This window comes from Globicephala melas, chromosome 3 (assembly GCF_963455315.2).
Source record: "Globicephala melas chromosome 3, mGloMel1.2, whole genome shotgun sequence".
Lineage (NCBI taxonomy): Eukaryota > Metazoa > Chordata > Mammalia > Artiodactyla > Delphinidae > Globicephala > Globicephala melas.
The window spans coordinates 98,126,534-98,143,997 of NC_083316.1; positions in this window are offsets into that span (position 1 = coordinate 98,126,534).

Genomic DNA, 17,464 nt, shown 5'->3' on the forward strand with positions numbered 1-17,464 from the left:
ATTGGACAATTGGATTGTTTCCCTCCCTTCTCTAGAACAAACAATGTTTCCTAGAATCTCCCTGAAGATGTTTGACAGTCGAGAAGGGCCAGGCTGCCCGAAGGATTCCTACTTGCTTTTAGCCACCTTCCGACAGGCCATCTCCAGCCAGCAATTTGAAGCACAGATGAAATGAAAACTCCCCCAAATGTGGAGATCTTAGGAGCTTCCTAGAAGGTGGGAGGTTAATGATAGGCATCCTGCTGGGATCCCAGGGGAGTCTGAGCTGGCCTGAACCTCTTCCTCCTCCTCCATCTCTCAAGAGAAATGTGGAGGAAAGACTTCAAAAACCGTGAGTAGGCAGAGGGAGAGATATTGGGGGCCGAAGCTGTAACTGAGGTCTTTGAGTGGGCTGTGAGGACGCAGAGCCTCTAGAGAGCCAGGCTCTGCCTTCTGAGAACTTCTCCCCTAAGGATGCTCATGATGAAGGTGATACCAGGCATATACAGCCGACTTGGTCCACACTGTCACAGAAAGCCTTATCAGAATCTCTTCTTGTTCATACACTCTTGTGTCTGTTACTTGGTTATTGCCTTTGGTACTCCACTGATGTGAACCACAGTCGCTAGGGGATGGAGGACACTAGTGACCCATCTTGCTCTGTGGCATTAGTCCACAGCTTGAGGGTAAGGGAGGAGGCCAAATGAAGCTCAAGAAGGAAAGATGGAGTTTGAAGAGAAGACCTGAGTTAAGGGTGTCTTCTCAAGTCTTGATGAATGAAACGTAGCTCCAGTACCTGAAGTCCTGCTTGTTCTCAAGTCTGACCACGGGGCTGGGTGCACTCAGTGAAGGAACCGTATACACTTAGTATTTCATTGCTTGCTCACACTTGCCCTCCTCTGATACACACTGCAAGACTGATATTCCCCTGAAACAACGTTCCACCTGCTACTGTCATCTCATGAACATTTGCTTCCCCTTCCTAGTGTCCCCCTAGAATCCCATTGCAGGAAATTAATAATTTGATAATCATGCTTCTTACCATATTCTCAGCAACTTCTGATAAATTTTATTCACTTTATTCCATAGTCCTCACACATCAATAATCTTCCTTAACTTCCTAGCTGCAGGTTAACCCATTCAGAATAATTTCTTTTTCTTTCTCCTCTTTGGCAAATCCTTTCTATCTTTTAAGGTCCTTTTCTTGTCTCTCTACCATCCTGCCTTCCTGAACTTGTTTTTCTGTTTAAGTAACCTTTCAATCTCCTTCCCCAATTTCCTCATAAGCATTTAGAGTTTATTCCTCACAAGTCAGACAGCGGTTTATGAATGGCCAGGCATAATGGACTCAGAATGAGTTGGTATCCCCGAGGTACCTGTCTTGCTGGGGAACCACAGGTGAAGGGCTGGCTGCTGGACATATGTTTGCATGGAGTCAGGCTGAGTGGCCTCAGGGTGTTTGCTCTGCACTTATGTGTGTTTCTCCCTAGTTGGTTTCCTTGTCCAGCCACTTCTGACCTCCCTCCATCCAGCCCAAGGAATCCTTCTCATCACAGGGGTAGGATGTTTGTCTCATTTTCCATCACATCCTTTCCAAAAGTTTGGTTGTGAGTTGTTCCCATTCCAAAGACCTTTCCTCTTTTAAGAGAAAAGAGAAAATCTTTTCTCTCCTTTTCTCTCACTTCACTTCTGCTCTATTATCTCCTCCGTCCAGAATGGCCCACTGACTCAAATGGGTATAGATCTGAAGATGACAAGGAATGCCAGCAATTCTGAAATAATAATACAGATGTATCAGGAAAACTTGAAAACCTTTATCCCGCCACATTAAAAAAAATTGCACTTCCAGTGTGTTAAACGTCTCAGTGTAGAAACACAAATGATATAGAAATTGAATTACACTCAATCTTTTCTTCTTTCCTGATTTATTCTAATCCTCAAAGTTAAGATGATTGACTATTTGTTATGTAAACTTTCAGACATTTTCTACACATACACACTTCTCTTTTTTTCACATAAGAGTGTGAACTAGGTCACTTTCAACATGCTGTGATTCTGTGATTCACTCTCTCCCACCGAGTCATCCACTGATAAAAGTAATCTTTTTCATGGAGAAATATTTCCAATAGCTAATAGCCAATGTCTGTGGAGTGCTTACTCTGTGTTGGTTTCTTCTAACTATTTTACAGATAATTTGTACAATATACCCATGGACTAGGTACAATTATAACCCCCAAGTGACAGATAAGTGCAGATAAGTACAAATAAATACAGAGGCCAAGTGACTTGCCCAAGACACTGGAGCAAATCAAAATCCATGCCTCTGTAATCATTTTGCTCTATTGCCTCTGTCTGGAAGGCTTGATGATTTTGCAACTAAAACCTTAAATATCATGTTACATTTTTATATCTCTGACACAAGCGTGGGGTTGTGATATGGGGTAACTAACCTGACTACTTTTGAAAACCCTTATGCACCTGGATGAAAGTAAGCCAGGGACTGCAAGCTATAGATTTAAGATTTCCTACCAACTTTTAAAAATACCTTCTTGAATGCAATTTATGTAACGTCAAGTCTAGGATGTAGTCCAAATAGTAACAGAAAAATGGAGATATGTAGAAAAATACTTAAAGTTGACAAGTATTGGGAGTGTAGTATTTTTGGGGCCAACGTGTAGACCACAGGAAATCTTGCTGCTTCCATCCCAAAGGGAAGAGCTCTATGTTGCAACTGCCAAGGTCCCTGGGGCAGCAAGTCTGCTCACTGCTTAGTAAAGAAGCCTCCTCAGTTTGATAGAATCATATGGGAGCCTTACATTTGGTTAGTAGTTCTACATTCTTGATGTAATAATATTTTCAGGGTGTGGGAGGGTATCAAGCTATGAAAATACCCTTGGAGAGATTTGCTTATTAAGTTTGGCTTTTTCAATCTCCCTAATACTTCTTTACTAAACACCAGGCAGTTTCCTTCACTTTTCAGAATCGTGTTGTTTTTCCCTTGTCTAATGAACTTTCAAATACTTTCTGATGAGCTATTAAGTTTGGAGAAAAATAAACATCTCTTTAAAATAAGGAAGATAATAACAATGACAAGTAGAAAAAGCTCTAAAATTGGGAATATACTCCATTATAGCCAATTAATGGGAGTGGAAAGTTCGTGCTCACTGTCCAGGACATATAAATAAAAGTTGAGGATGCTCTGAGGCATCTCTTGGATCTCGATAAGCCTCCATCATTTCTGATGAGTAGGGTTGACAGATAAAATATAGGCTGTTTAGTTCAATATGAATGTCAGAAAAACAATGAGTACATTTTTAAGATAAGTATGCCCCAAATAGTACATAGGATATACTTATACTAAAAATAATGATTTATTATTCATCTGAAGTTCAAGTTTAACTGGGTATCCTGTATTTTTATTTACTAAATCTGACAGCCCTACTGATGGTCCACAATGGAGGCAGTTCAGGAACGGTACCTGCTGGCTCTCGGACAGCAGAAATTGCTTCAGCAGATCCAGGTACAGTAGGAAATTCTTTTCGGACCTAGCTCAGAAGCCACGGGCAGCCCTTGACTGCAAGTACTTCCTCGGGTTTCCCTGAGGTGGGGTAAACCTTCCTTTTAATGGCCTTTTGGTAAGTCTGGAAGACCATATCCAAGGGGAGCCCCAAAGTCAGTTTCATCCTCACAACCATGTTTCCAATTCCTGGAATTGGCTGCATGCGACTCACAAGAGATGAGGAGGTTTGTGAAAATTGGGAGTGTCATAGCTTTAACACTTTGTAGGTAAAGTTTTGCTGTTCTGAGAGTTTTAACAGGAGCAATGTGAAAGACTCCAGGTCCCCAGGTAGATAGAAATAATCCTGTTATACTTCTGTGTATGTGACAAGTCTCTAATAGTTCACAGAGCAAATATATGGTCTTAGAAAGACTGATCCAAGCTTGGATGTTTCTGGTGACAAGGCAAGGTCCTGAGTTTCAAGTTCACCTTTTATGGTTGAGGAGACAATAAGGTTGTCAGAAGGGAAATCATGGAGGAGACCTTGGCTTCATCCATTGTTCAGGCTTTTATATTTGGTTCTATCTAGATTGTGTTTCAAAGGTGGAGCTTGTTTACAACTATGAACATTCTCTGATGTGCTTTTTGGACCTTCATTCCCAGAGCGAGAGAAGTGCTGAGGCTATAGAAATGCCATGGATATTCTGAAATGCCATTGGTATTCAATGGCATTTCCCAGGTACTGTTCCCTTGGTGCTGCTCCTTGAAATGTGCAAAGGGATTATCATCTGTTTTGTGGCCTGTCCTAGCATCGTGAAAGGAAGCTGCTGCACCTGGCTCAGAGGATTTAGGATGTGGTGGGAGAAGACGGGCCACATTTAGGTAACTGGTGTTACTATAGCCAAGGAGAACAAATTATTGGAAGTGGAGGTGTCTGGGATGGGAATGATGTTGCTGTAATTTCACAAATGCTCCAGGACCAGGGAAGACATCCAGAAGTACTGGGCTTTGTTTTAGGTTGCAGGTAAGAGAGGGAGGGATGGACTAGAGATTGACCTCATACAGTTGGTCAGTGTGTTGTTCTTTTGTTCATTCATTCATTCATTCATTCATCCAACACGTATTTACTGAGTTACTGGCATGTGTCGGTTACTCTGTTAGGTTTTTAGATATGATAGTGAAGAAAACAAATTCTCAGTCTTTAAGGAGTGTATAGTTCAGTCAGAGAGACTGATAAAGAAATAGGTAATTACAACATAGGAAATAAGTCATTTGATAGAGGAAGTGGGTCTTTGTGGGTGTACACAGGAGGCTAAATTTAACTAAGCCCAGTGGTGGAGGTAGGGAATGGGAGACCCAGAGGGACTTCTTGAACGAAGTGATAGTGGAGATCAGCAGGGTGAGTAGAAATTTTCCAGGACCTTCCCAGGCAAAGATGGAAGGAAGAAAGAAAGTTTCAGGCAGAGGGACCACTCTGTACAAAATCCTTAAGATAAAGAGAATATTGTATGTTCTTCAATATGGCTGGGGCATGAACTCTGAGAAAGGGGGTTGATAGGAGATATGGCTGGAAAGAGAGCCACGGCTCTGTCATTTAGAGTTTGTTCTGTAGGCGATGGAGATTCACTGAAGGTGAAGGCAGAGGAGTGACTCCATCAGATTGTGTTCTAGAAAAGTCACTTAGGTGACTGTGTATAGGGTGGGTTTAACTGAGCCTCAGCGTGGACAGTAAGCTCAAATTTTTCTATGTGGGACCAGTGTCACACATGGGACTATGTAGGTCACCAGATTCAATGGGGCAATGAATGTTTTTTGGCTTTTTCCTCCTTTTTTATATGAGGCTAGGCAGATGATGCCATGCCTTCGTTCCATTAAGAGCAATGTGAAATCAGTGAAATCTAAGATTCTGCAAGGCAGATTTTTCTTTGTATTTATTTAAAATTACCTCAAGACCTGAAAGGGCCATTGCTGTAGAAAAGGGGTCTGGTACATGTAACACCTGGATGGAAATAACAGCTTATGGGAAAAAAATGGAATTTGAGGAATTCTGGGGCAGGATGCTGGAAGTAGATAACCGCTAAAGGCCTTTCCAACTCATAGTCCCCAACCTCATGAGGATGAAAGTGTACTCTAGAGACCTTTGATCAAATTCTGCCCACAACACTCTGTGGTTTGAAAGTTACAAAATTCCCTGAGAAGTGGTAAGCTGTTTATCTTCCTTATTAGTCATTTAGTACCATTTATAATTTCCAAACAGCTACTGTTTATAGAGCCCTCTTGCTTTCCATTTCTGAGTGTGTTTTATCATTATTCTTTTTGGTCTTGGAAATGTAATCTTTAACAAACCACCAGTTAACCATGAAATATCACTACAGCAAAACATATCAGTATTCTCCATGGGATTTTTTGTACTTGGATTTGACCTTCATTGTTAATTCTTGGACTGTCTTCCTAGTTTGTGGCATATTTGGATTCACATTTCTTCTTTTTGTTGATTACTTCAAAGCTTTTGTGTAGAAATTAAGCTGGTAAAATAACATAGAAGGCTTTTCCCCTATGATAGTCCCTTTCTTTTGATACCAATAATTAAAAATGTGCTGTGATAGCATTACAGGACGTAAAGTTTGAAGGTTTTAAGAGTGACTTGGAGACTCAGGAGGAAAAAGGGACCAATACAAGTGAGTATGAATTATTATTTTGCTCAAAATGCTATTTAAAATAGATTAGAACCTAGGTTTATTGAAGAAAATGGTTATATTTGAGCTATTTGAAGTTCTAACAGTCAGATATTCTTTGAAAATCTATTTTAAAGATCTAACTGGTGATCTTAGAATAAAATTGCCACTTGATGGAATGTGGAATGTGAAGAGGTGAAAGAAAAGTCAGACTGGAATGATGCTACAAGAAAAGAAACTTCCATCCATGACCAGGCAGAGCAAATGGAAATCAGACGGGAAAGGAAATAGAAGCAGAGATGATTTTGTAATTCATGGAGCCTGCAGCTCTTTGAAAGTGCTAACCACCAAGGGGCAGGTGCAGAGCACTAAATGAGAGCTTCTCGTAAAAGTCCATGCGGCAAAAACGGCAGGGGCATCAGGTGAGAAGTCTCTCCATTTTTGGTACACAGGCTGGAATTTCAAAGATATGAAGACACAGGTCTTTCTCTGAAAAGCGGGGGACTGTGATGTTTTTTAGATAGAATTTCCAGAGCTAATGACATACTCAAGCTAAAGAAAATATATCTGTCCATCTAGGGACATTGAAAACAGTGGGAGGCAGAAAGAAAAAATATTTTGGCAACTGAGAGACCTGGGCTGGTGTCTGTTACTTCAGTAAATTACTTAATCCCTCTGAGTCCAGCTTCCTCATCTATAAACTGGTGATGTAATAATAGGATTGTTGTGGGCATTAAATGAGATCATGGACGTTGGGCCATTGGTACAGTACCTGGCACAAAAGAACTGTTTAATAAATGGAAACCAGGCCTTCCCTGGTGGTGCAGTGGTTGAGAGTCCGCCTGCCAATGCAGGGGACACGGGTTCGTGCCCTGGTCCGGGAAGATCCCACATGCCGCGGAGTGGCTGGGCCCGTGAGCCATGGCCGCTGAGCCTGCGCGTCCGGAGCCTGTGCTCCGCAACGGGAGAGGCCACAACAGTGAGAGGCCCGCGTACCACACACTCACAAAAAAAATGGAAACCAGCACTCATTATTCAAATGATAAGAAGAGTGCAACTCAGGGCTTCCCTGGTGGCGCAGTGGTTGAGGGTCTGCCTGCCGATGCAGGGCGCGCGGGTTCGTGCCCCGGTCCGGGAAGATCCCACATGCCGCGGAGTGGCTGGGCTCGTGAGCCATGGCCGCTGGGCCTGCGCGTCCGGAGCCTGTGCTCCGCAACGGGAAAGGCCGCAGCGGTGAGAGGCCCACATACCGCAAAAAAAAAAGAAAAAAAAAAAAAAAATGGAAAGCAGCACTCATTATTCAAATGATAAGAATAGTGCATCTCAGGCTCTTGTTGAGAGAGGTTTCTTATTATCCATTCTAATTGCTAAGATCACTTGTGAAGCCCTCTGAATTTGCATTTGACACTTGCCTGCTATTGGAAATTTGTTCAATGTCCCTCCTATATTTCTTAGACCCTACCATTTTGTGCATGTGGCAAACTTTCGACTGCCATTATTTGGCATTTTCCAGCCCAGGAACTTCTGAAGCTGTTGAAGTCTGCTCTGCCTGTGTAGATGGCAGGGAGGAAGTGAGGGGAATTAATAGCTTCCCAGCAGCAGTCCTCAACCAAGGACTGATGGGAGTGGGTATCTAAATGCCCCAGCTCCCTGGCCCTTCAAGTTGGAAGCTTGTGTTTCCCAGAGTTTCTCTGTGGATTACCTCCACTTTTCCACATGGCTATAACACAGTATTTAATGCTTGCCTTCTCTTCCCTATCTCACTTTCCTATTGGAGTTTCATCCATTTCTCATATTAACTATTTGAACTGGAATGTTTGTGATTGGGTTTGATTCTGGGAGAACACATAGGAAGTCATTTTCTTGCGAAAAAAAAGTTGTCAAGTTGCCTTCTATGAAAAGATATTAAATAATAGAAAAACTTAAGTTTTCTTTACAGTTGATTCATTTTTCCCTATGCACATTAATTGGCTACAGTATTGTTTAAATAATTATATAATATAGAAGTGATACAAAAATCAAAAGGACACTGCTGATTTTAGAATATTTGCTTTCATGTTAAGCATCTAAGACACATCAGTTATGTGAATGAAAACATGATGACCCAAAACCTATGGGATGCAGCAAAAGCAGTTCTAAGAGGGAAGTTTATAGCAATACAATCCTACCTCAAGAAACAGGAAAAATCTCAAATAAACAACCTAACCTTACACCTAAAGCAATTAGAGAAAGAAGAACAAAAAAGGCCCAAAGTGAGCAAAAGGAAAGAAATCATTAAGATCAGATCAGAAATAAATAAAAAAGAAATGAAGGAAACAACAACAAAGATCAATAAAACTAAAAGCTGGTTCTTTGAGAAGAGAAGCAAAATTGATAAACCATTATCCAGACTCATGAAGAAAAAAGGGGAGAAGACTCAAATCAACAGAATTAGAAATGAAAAAGGAAAAGTAACAACTGACACTGCAGAAATACAAAGGATCATGAGAGATTACTACAAGCAGCTATTTGCCAATAAAATGGACAACCTGGAAGAAATTGACAAATTATTAGAAAAGCACAACCTTCCGAGACTGAACCAGGAAGAAATAGAAAATATAAACAGACCAATCACAAGTGCTGAAATTGAGACTGTGATTAAAAATCTTCCAACAAACAAAAGCTCAGGACCAGATGGCTTCACAGGCAAATTCTATCAAACATTTAGAGAAGAGCTAACACTTCTCCTTCTCAAATTCTTCCAAAATATAGCAGAAGGAGCAACACTCCCAAACTCATTCTACAAGGCCACCATAACCCTGATATCAAAACCAGACAAATATGTCACATTGATAGAAAACTGCAGGTCAATATCATTTATGAACATAGATGCAAAAATCCTCACCAAAATACTAGCAAACAGAATCCAACAGCACATTAAAAGAATCATACACCATGATCAAGTGGGGTTTATCCCAGGATGCAAGGATTCTTCAATATATGCAAATCAATCAATGTGATAAACCATATTAAAAAATTGAAGGAGTAAAACAATATGATAATCTCAATAGATGCAGAAAAAGCTTTCGACAAAATTCAACACCCATTTATGTTAAAAAGCCTCCAGAAAGTAGGCATAGAGGGAACTTACCTCAACGTAATAAAGGCCATATATGACAAACCCATAGGCAACATCGTTCTCAATGGTGAAAAACTGAAACCATTTCCTCTAAGGTCAGGAACAAGACAAGGTTGTCCACTCTCACCAGTATTATTCAACATAGTTTTGGAAGTTTTAGCCACAACAATCAGAGAAGACAAAGAAGTAAAAGGAATCCAAATTGGAAAAGAAGAAGTAAAGCTGTCACTGCTTGCAGATGACATGATACTTTACATAGAGAATCCTAAAGATGCTACCAGAAAACTACTAGAGCTAATCAATGAATTTGGTAAAGTAGCAGGATACAAAATTAATGCACAGAAATATCTTGCATTCCTATACACTAATGATGAAAAATCTGAAAGAGAAATTAAGGAAACACTCCCATTTACCATTGCAACAAAAAAAATAAAATACCTAGGAATAAACCTACCTAAGGAGACAAAAGACCTGTATGCAGAAAACTGGAAAACACTGATGAAAGAAATTAAAGATGATTCAAACAGATGGAGAGGTATACCATGTTCTTGGATTGGAAGAATCAACATTGTGAAAATGACTATACTACCCAAAACAATCTACAGATTCAATGCAATTCCCATCAAACTACCAATGGCATTTTTCACAGAACTAGAACAAAAAAATTTCACAATTTGTATGGAAACACAAAAGACCCTGAATAGCCAAAGCAATGTTAAGAAAGAAAAACAGAGCTGGAGGAATTGGACGCCCTGACTTCAGACTATACTACAAAGCTACAGTGATCAAGGCAGTATGATACTGGCACAAAAACAGAAATATAGATCAATGGAACAGGATAGAAAGCCCGGAGATAAAGCCACGCACATATGGTCACCTTATTTTTGATAAAGGAGGCAAGAATATACAAGGGAAAAAAGACAGCCTCTTCAATAAGTTGTGCTGAGACCGCTGGACAGCTACATGTTAAAGAATGAAATTCGAACACTCCCTAACACCATACAAAAAATAAACTCAAAATGGATTAAAGACCTAAATGTATGGCCAGACACTATAAAAGTCTTCAAGGAAAACATAGGCAGAACACTCTATGACATAAATCACAGCAAGATCCTTTTTGACCCACCTCCTAGAGTAATGGAAATAAAAACAAAAATAAACAAATGGGACCTAATGAAACTTAAAACCTTTTGCACATCAAAGGAAAACCTAAATAAGATGAAAAGACAACCCTTAGAATGGGATAAAATATTTGCAAATGAAGCAACTGACAAAGGATCAATCTCCAAAATTCACAAATAGCTCATGCAACTCAGTATCAAAAAAACAAAGAACCTAATCCATAAATGGGCAGAAGACCTAAATAGACATTTCTCCAAAGAAGATATAGAGATTACCAACAAACAAATGAAAGAATGCTCAACATCACTAATCTTTAGAGAAATGCAAATCAAAGCTACAATGAGGTATCACCTCACACCAGTCAGAATGGCCATCATCAAAAAATCTACAAACCATAAATGCTGCAGAGGGTGTGGAGAAAAGGGAAGCCTCTTGCACTGTTGGTGGGAATGTAAATTGATACATCCACTATGGAGAACAGTATGGAGGTTCCTTAAAAAAACTAAAAATAGAGCTACCATATGACTGAGCAATCTCAGTACTGGGCATATACCCTGAGAAAACCATAATTCACAAAGAGTCATGTATCACAATGTTCATTGCAGCTCTATTTACAACAGCCAGGACATGGAAGCAACCTAAGTGTCCATCAACAGATGAATGGGTAAAGAAGATGTGGCACATATATAAAATGGAATATTACTCAGCCATAAAAAGAAACAAAATTGAGTTATTTGTAGTGAGGTGGATGGAGCTAGAGACTGTCATACAGAGTGAAGTAAGTCCGAAAGAGAAAAATAAATACCGTATGCTAACACATATATATGGTATCTAAAAAAAAAAAAAAAAAAACAACGTTCTGAAGAACCTAGGGGCAGGATAGGAATAAAGACGCAGATGTAGAGAATGAACTTGAGGACACGGGGAGTGGTAAGGGTAAGCTGGGACAAAGTGAGAGAGTGGCATGGACATATATACACTACCAAATGTAAAATAGATAGCTAGTGGGAAGCAGCCACATAGCACAGGGAGATCAGCTCTGTGCTTTGTGACCACCTAGAGGGGTGGGATAGGGGGGGTGGGAGGGAGACACAAGAGGGAGGAGATATGGTGATATATGTATATGTATAGCTGATTCACATTTTTATAAAGCATGAACTAACACACTATTTTAAAGTAATTATCCAAAAAATATCCAATAAATAATCCAATAAAGATGTTAAAAAAAAAGAAAAAAAAAAGATTGAATCAGACCAGAAGGCTAAGAGCGTAGCTGGAACCCATGTGTAATCACAGCTCAGCATTTAACAACTGCTTTAATTCCTTATCATAAATATAAAACCAGGCCAGAGGCATCCAATATTTATAATAAATATCAGTGACATGATAGTATCATCATGGGACCTCTGTGTATTCTTTCTGTTTCAGATGAAACCCAAATTTTGTGTCTCCCCACAAAACTTACTTTTTCTCTTTTCATGCATTGACCGCATATTTGATTTTGGAGAGCTGTTCCATCTGTGTTTTGAGTTGGGCTGAAGTAAGCAGTCTCCCTCTCAGTGGGGATGCCTACTCATAACTCGGACAAAATACAGCATGGAATACACTTTGGATGTTTTGGTTCTACCTATCAGGTTGATTTACAAATGATGCCAGTGGTTGTACCTTCAAAATAGCAGTTTTCAAACTTTTTTTTCCCCAGTGATTGATTCCCTTTACAAATATAATTTTCTCTAGAACTCCAAAGTATAAACTATATTATAAAAATACTGATTTGACAGGCAGGTAGTTGAAAATGGTAATGGACTTCTGTGTGCTCTCAGGACACTCCGCAGTTTTTACCCAGAAACCCATGGGAGGTATAGTAAGAAATTCCATTTCAAAATTGCATCACCAACAATACCTAACTACTGCTTGTATTTTTTTATTTTATTTTTTTTTGCGGTACGCGGGCCTCTCACTGTTGTGGCCTCTCCCGTTGCGGAGCACAGGCTCCGGATGCGCAGGCTCAGCGGCCATGGCTCACGGGCCTAGCCGCTACGCGGCATGTGGGACCTTCCCCGGCCGTGGCACGAACCTGTGTCCCCTGCATCGGCAGGCGGAATCTCAACCACTTCGCCACCAGGGAAGCCCTTGTATTTCTTATCATAAGCATCAAAGTCAGAGAAGAAGCACACAAAACTTCTAATAAGTACTAAAAGATTTATAATTAAATAATATTAAAACATTATCTGTTGGAAATTAGTTATTGAGTAATTGACTATTATGTGATAAGACTGTGTTCCAGGTAGATGAATCTGAATTTTACATGGTATAGAAATTGGAGGGGCATGTTATTGTAGAACTGTGTTACTGATATGGGAAAACTGAGTTCTCTTATTATATAAATCTTCTAGAAGGGACAGTTTACTGTGATAAACTTAAATGATATGCACTTAGCAAATTGTACCTATAGGCCAGTCTGTGAGATGTTCAAGGAACATGGATTTTCCATTCTCTGAGGTCCTATCCAGTTGCATGAAACCCAGAATGGTGTCTCATCTAACCCTTTATGATCCCAAAAACTGTTTTTCACCCTGAAAATCCAGCATGATTCCCCAACATGATTGCAAAATCTGCCATTAATCAAACAGCCCTTGTAACCTGGCTCTAGTAGTTTCTCAATATACCACTAGCACCATCTTGCCTCATTGCCCAAAGATTGCATGATAAGACTAGGTACTGCACATGCCCAATATGGACTGGTTTAGCATGTAGGCTTTGACAAAGGCTTTCACATACATGAGGACTTGATTACACATCTTTAGAAATGAGAGCAAACCAGGTACTGCCGTTTTAAAAAAATGACCAGGGCTAATCTACACACTTACTAATAAATAACATATTTAAAGTAAGGTCATTTATATACACAAATTTGGTAGGAGTTTTACACTGAGATTTGAAGACAAGAATGAGTTAACCAGACATATCTTGCAAGGGGGTTCACCAAAATGTGTTAAAATCTAATATATATCACTTGTGAGTTAGTGACTCCTAGAATATTCCCACAGTGTTAAAATATACATTAAAAATAAAAAATTTGGACTAAATTATTTATATGTAACACCTGAAACAACTATGCAAAATTTTAGGGCTTCTAGAAATATAGCTTAAAAATAAATCCTAAAATGAGGTCCCTGACTTGGAGAATTTGGATTATTGCCATTTTACAAATGGAGAAAAAGCAAACAAATCAAAAAATGACTCAGGCATGATTACATAGTAACTCAATGGCAGGCCTGAAGAGTGGAACTCAGGGTTTCTGTGCTGAAATCCAGGAATCCAATGAGCTAAACTTCCAGTAAGTAGAGTATAGCACTGAAGTTCCAGACGACAGCTATATCGTTGAGTTTGGTGTAAAATAAAATTCATTTCATTCAAGTGAGAACTGTTAGTTGCTCAAAAATAATATTGGGATATAACTTCCTATTACTTTGACTTTTCTCCTAATCCATGTCTGATGGCTTGGTAATGATAAAAAATCAAAGTGTAAAGTTATGTGCAGGAGTAATCATTAGGCTTGGAAGACAGAACCAGTAATGGGAAGGAATTGTAGGCTACTGTCTTAGGCTGTGAAGACATTCATAATAAGTTTCTTATTAGCTTTTGGGCCATCATGTTGTACTGAATATCAAACGTTAGTCAACTCAACTTGTAGACAGTAAAGTGTCTATAGGAAACAAAGTGTCGTTTGTTTTTCCCTAAAGTGATGCTGAAGCACATTGCCAATAGATTAACATTTTAAAGGACCATCATTTAAAGAAATCCTTTTCCTCAAAGAGTGAAATTCAGAACAACCTCTTCTAGCCTTAAAGCTCGGATGGCTTTTTGCATCCAAATTCATTCTGATGGGAAATTCTGGACAGTCCCCTTCCCTCATTGTGGAGAGTCAGGGGGAGCTCAGTTAAGGTGCTTGCCTTGAAAATGCATGATGAAGTTTGTGTAGTGAAGGAGGAGGTAGGGGTGAGTATTCACTAAAGGCATTTAGTTTTTTCATTCAGAAGATAAGTTCAGATTTTCCCCAAAGATAGGAAAAGATCTAGAAATGGAAGACAAAGCTGAGAGTAGAAGTAGGACAATGTGAGATCAGGTGGGCATGGAGCATGGAAGGATCTCTTTTTCTCTTTGTTGATTTTCAGTTGGTTTATTGGCTTTATTGGTGTATTAGTTTTGGAGAGAAGGTGTGAACATAGGCTTCGTGTATGTACAATCTTCTCGTTTCCTTTTACTGAGAATCTCTGGTATAGGGTGGGATTAGGATCAGTGATAGTGGGTACGAGTCAACAAAGGAACAGATCTCAAGAAATAGTTCAATTGAAGAATTTTAATAACGAACTAATAATTTCATAAGAAGATAGGGCATGTTTCAACCAATGCATACACACAAAGGGAATATTTTATTGAAAAATACACTCTCTCCATAGTATATGCTTGTACCCACTGGGGTAATTCTGGGAGTAAGATAATACTTTGAAGTTAGTTGGGTGGTTTGAAGGTTCCTGAAAAGGTTCTTTTCATCTTTTTTTTGATAATAATGCTTACAGGCTTTGTAGAGTAGATACAATGATGCAGAATACACTCAATAGATAGAACAAATAGGTAGCTAAAATACCTCTCAGTGGAAGGGGACCAAATGCATTGTGAATAACCAAGTGTTCATTTTATTCCAAAGAGGGGGTTGGGTAAATGACTCCGGTTCTGTGCCAGATGTTGTTTAACAACTGGAGCTAGTGGCGATGGAGTCTTGCTGTGTCACTTCAGAAAGGATGTGTTGACTACCATTGTCAGTCTATCTGGTGGCAGTCTTTGTCATCATTCGCCACAGCCGAGAAGGCAGGCATCTCACACAAAGTTGTTTAGTTGACAGATGTTTCTTGCGTGGAAGCTCCGAGTTAGCTACCTTTGTAGAGTTTCCTATCCAGCTCAAGCTGGGATTACAGGAACCATTCAGCAAATGAACACTGACTCTACCAGCTGTTCCATCTACAGCACACGGAGGCTCTTCAGCTTGTCTGAAGCCTGGTACAATTTGTCTGCACAGGTGCTGCAGGTGGAAAGGTATTAGACTTTCATTAGTGCTGGCATTTCACTAGAGGCATTCAAGCCTCCCAGAGCTGGAAAGGGTTGCACTCTTAAATGTTAGGATTCAAAGGACATTCAGATCTTAAGGAGAGAAGCAGGAACATGTAGGCAATGACCCTCTTTGTTTATAATGTCTCTGAACTCATTCAGTGTTTTGTCCTCCCCTGCCCCTCTGGATGCTACCGTGCCAGATCCATTAACTGATTAACCCTCCTTTTCATTTTCACGTGAAATGATTCTAACGTTTAAGGAATGAACCCTGGTCTCACTGGTGTGCTGCTGACCTTGGGCTTGTTTTGAATTTGCTAGTTGTCTGCAGTTTACTCTTCAAGCCTTGCCTAAAGTTATCATTCTGTGATGAGATATGAAGAAAATCGATTAGAAATGGTCCAAAAGACTGAACCAATACAGGAATGGATGATTTTTTTCACCCAAACAGAGATGGAAGAGAGGGAAGTAGGGTAAATGCATCTTAGTGGGACATGGCATGTCTGAAGTGAGTGGGAAAGGGAGACGAATATGGAAATTCTTTAGCCCTTGCAGTAGAGACTGGGGGTAGAGGGATAGCTTTAAATTCCCTTTAGTTTATTTAAGAAATGATTTTATCCTCACATCTGAATGGTCTGAGTACAAATCCAAGTTACTTACAGTGGAACCCGTTGGACTCCTGATATTATGGTGGGAGTCCTATACCTGCTTTATGAGTTGGCTGCATAAGATGGGTCTTTGATTCTATTCTGTGTTTCTGTTAGAAAGGTTGTTAGGATAGTGACATATCTTAGGGATATCAGTGCATTGTGCTGTGATACTTCTTCTTTTCTTTCCTTCTCTCCCCATCCTCTTCCTTCTCCTCAGAACATATAGAAGCCAGAAATTTCCTAACCTCTTTTTACCTTCAATTTTTAAAACATTGACCATGTCCCTGGCTCTGTGCCAGGTAATGTTGATTTCATTACCCCATTTAATATCCTCAGCAAGCAGCAGAAGTAAGCATTATTAGAACCCTGTTACAGACAGAAAATTGAGGCTCAGAGAGGTAAAGACACTAATGTCAGGTCATGTAACTAATAAGTGATAAGGCTGAGATTCAGATCCGTATTTCACTACAAAAGCCGCCTTTCCCCCACATGACTGATGTGCATTCACTTTGAATCTGTGTTTTCTTTAAAAAACTTTGGAGAGAGACCAAGTCCTTGACTTGGGTTAGAAAGGAGTTTCATAGACCTGAATCTCGAAACGCTTAAATTACTGAAATAACGAACAGTAAGAAGTCTAGACCTTCTCCACATTTGGAATCGTTGTTCTTCCCATAGTCTTGTGTCTGTTTCATCAAATATGAGTTGATTATGTTTCAATAAAAAAGGCCACTGAAACATAAAGCTGGGTGATTTAAAGTCATCTTTTGAGGCTTGACAGTCAGTGAATGTTTTATTCTCCTCTGTCGCTATGTCACAAGGACAAACATGGATCTGGTTATAAAATGCAATTGTATTCCTCTCCATATTCTACACAGAAAGTGTTATTAAGCTGTGGTGACCTTTACTCACAAGAAACGTGGTTGGCGAGTCACAGAAAGTGTGAGCAATTGCTCCCCCATGAAGCCCTGCTCCTGTGAGTGGAGAGATGTCTTTTGGGTAAAATGTAGCCATCTAGGAGGATTTAGGAAGGTTGAATACTGAGAAGTAAAGTGATCTGGGTCTTATGGATGGTTGTTGTGAAGTAGATCATTTGTCTAAATCCCAAACCCTGAAATGGCTATCTCTATGAAATGGAACACAGCTTTTAAGATATGAATATTCAGTGACCTGACATCAATAACAAGAGGAACAAAAAAAAGAAAAGCACATAGGTCAATTACATCTTGCCCACCTGGACAGGCTTTTGCCTCTGAAGCTTGGCATGTCTTTAGACACAGAACATCCTTCTGGTGTGTGCTTCAGGCATTGTGCG